Here is a 2902-nt window from a genome sequence, read left to right as displayed (position 1 = left end):
ACAGCACAGCAGGTCAGGCAGCATCTAGGGAACAGAAGATTCGACGTTTCGGGCACATGCCCTTCTTCAGGAATGAGCAGAGAGTGTTCAGCAGGAGAAGATAAAAGGTAGGGAGGAGGGACTTGGAGGAGGGGAGTTGGAAGTGGAGGAGATGCGGTGGAGGGCACCGTCGACCACGTCGCCTTCCTGACCTGCAGTCTTCTTCTTGACCTCTCCGCCTCCATCCTACTCCGACCTATCACCTTCACCTTGACCTCTTTCCACCTATCACATTTCCAACGCCCCTCCTCCAAGTCCCTCCTCCCTACCTTTTATCTTCTCCTGCTGAACACTCTCTGCTCATTCCTGAAGAAGGGCCTGTGCCCGAAACGTCGAATCTCCTGTTCCCTGGATGCTGCCTGACCTGCTGTGCTGTTCCAGCAATAAAGTTTCAACTTTGTGATCCAGCATCTGCAGACCTCACTTTCTCCTTACACTGGTGGGCAAATTATTGGAGAGGATTCTGATAGACAGGAGTTATGATTATTTGGAAAATCATAGTTTGATTAGAGATAGTTAGCATGGCTTTGTGAGGCGCAGGTCATGCCTCAAAAGCCTTATTGAATTCTTTGAGAATGTGATAAAACACATTGACGAAGGTAGAGCAGTGGATATGGTGTATATAGATTTTAGCAAGGCATTTGATAAGGTTCTCCATAGTAGGCTCATTCAGAAAGTAAGGAGTCATGGAATACAGGGAAATTTGCCTGCCTGGATACCGAATTGTTTGGCCCATCGAAGACAGAGGGTGGTAGCAGGTGGAAAGTATTCAGCCTAGAGCTCAGTGACCAGTGGTGTTCCTCAGGGATCTGGTTGGGATCTATGCTCTTTGTAATTTTTATAAATGACTTGGATGAGGAAGTGGAAGGGTACGTTAGTAAGTTTGCCGATAACACGTAACTTGGTGGAATTGTGGCAGGTTGTTGTAGATTGCAATGGGACATTGACAGTGTGCAGAGTTGGGCTGAGAAGTGGCAGATGGAGTTCAATCTGGAAAAATGGAAAGTGATTCATTTTGGAAGGTTGAATTTGAAGACAAGATTACAGAGTTAAAGGCAAGATTCTTGAAAGTGTGGAGGAATAGAGAAATCTTGGGGTCCACGTCCATAGATCCCTCAAAGTTGCCACCCAAGTTGATAGGGTTGTTTAGAAGGTGTATGGTGTTTTGGCTTTCATTAGCAGGAGGACTGAGGTTAAAAGCCATGAGGTTATACTGCAGCTCATTGAAACCCTGGTTAGACCACACTTGGAATATTGTGTTCAGCTCTGGTCGCTTCATTCTAGGAAAGATATGGAAGCCTTAGAGAGGATGCAGAGGATATTTAGCAGGATGCTGCCTGGATTGGAGGGCATGTCTTACGTTGAGGGAGCAGGGGCTTTTCTCATTGGAGTGAAGAAGGATGAGAGGTGGCTTGATAGAGCTGTACAAAATGTTGAGAGGTATAGAATGATTAGCCACTTTTTCCCAGGGCAGATATGGCTTTCATGAGAGGGCATAATTTTAATGTGATTGGAGGAAGGTTTAGGGGAGATGTCAGAGGTAGGTTCTTTACACAGAGAGTGGTGGGTGTATGGAATGCACTGCCAGCAGTGGTAGCAGAGTCAGATACATTAGGGGCATTTAAGTGACTCTTAGCTACGCACATGGATGATAGTAAAATGAAGGGTATGTAGATTAGTTTGATCTTCGAGCAGGATAAAAGGTCAGCACAACATCGACGGCCGAAGAGCCTGTACTGTACTGTTCTATGTTCTAATATGCAGAAGACTTCACTACGAAGTGATCTCTTTCAGACAAGTTGTTGATGAAATCTAAACAGACTTTCAGTCAGTCTTGAAATCCTTCAATGTTTATTGTAGTCTTGACAACCTTGCTATTGGATGCACCTGGTCTAACATAAGTACCAGCAGGCAGCTGTCTCAGAAAGGTCAATTCATGTGATGATGCTACATTGAGGAATGAGCTTGTTCAAATTCTTGTTGGCATTCTCCCTGGTTTATTGCAGTCAGTATAAGATTTGATTTCAAACAGGCAGTCCAGTGTATGAGACAGGCTGGATACAAAGCACAATGCCAGAGACATGATTCGGCTTTGGCCATCAAAGTTAATATTGAGTTTATTGGAGGCCACACTTATTCAGTTGAAGGTTGTTTTAAAGAAACAATTACGTACAATGCCAAATTTCCTATTTATGTCTTACAGAATCAGGACAAATCTTTATTGATTTGGAAAGTTTGTGTCCTACTAGGTCTTATATCGTGGTTTGCAGGCATTCCAGCTCAGGTCAAAGACATTCTATGATGATTACAGTGCACTTTAGAATTACCTTACCTCCCTAGGAATATAAACTTTTATCTGAAGGAAATTGGATGACATCTTGTGAAGATTCTTCACAGCTTTTCCAGGAGTTCAATCAACTTTATGATAGAGTGAAGACCTTCCTTCACATGTTACTGAAAAGACACCCAGAGGTAAAGCTTAATAACATTACTATCAGGCCACATTTTGTCATTTCAGGAAGAAAATCCTGTTTACCTGATTCTTCAATGTTGCAGTGCATCAAGATCCCTCTGACGCTCTTCCAAATGATAGTCAGTAGAACTCTTCACATACTCCTATTATTTTGGGTGTGGGCATCGGTGACTAGGAGAAAGTGAGGACTGCAGATGCTGGAGATCAGACATGAAAATGTGTTGCTGGAAAAGTGCAGCAGGGCAGGCAGCATCCAAGGAGCAGGAGAATCGACGTTTCAGGCATGAGCCCTTCTTCAGGAATGAGGAGAGTGTGCTAAGCAGGCTAAGATAAAAGGTAGGGAGGAGGGACTTGGGGGAGGGTCGTTGGAAATGCGATAGGTGGAAGGAG

The 2902-nt window shown here is 44.1% G+C and overlaps 1 long non-coding RNA gene across 1 annotated transcript in view; it reads left to right on the top strand.

The window, feature by feature from the left end:
• Window positions 1–2750, top strand: part of LOC122557357 — a 10290-nt gene extending 7540 nt beyond the window's left edge. The window contains exon 3 of the long non-coding RNA XR_006313811.1: window positions 2558–2750. This is a non-coding gene — a long non-coding RNA (uncharacterized LOC122557357). The remainder of the gene's footprint in view (window positions 1–2557) is intronic.
• Window positions 2751–2902: the final 152 nt, after the last annotated feature.

Source organism: Chiloscyllium plagiosum, chromosome 15, assembly GCF_004010195.1.
Source record: "Chiloscyllium plagiosum isolate BGI_BamShark_2017 chromosome 15, ASM401019v2, whole genome shotgun sequence".
NCBI classification, from domain to species: Eukaryota; Metazoa; Chordata; class Chondrichthyes; order Orectolobiformes; family Hemiscylliidae; genus Chiloscyllium; species Chiloscyllium plagiosum.
This window is presented reverse-complemented; position numbering and strand designations above follow the sequence as displayed.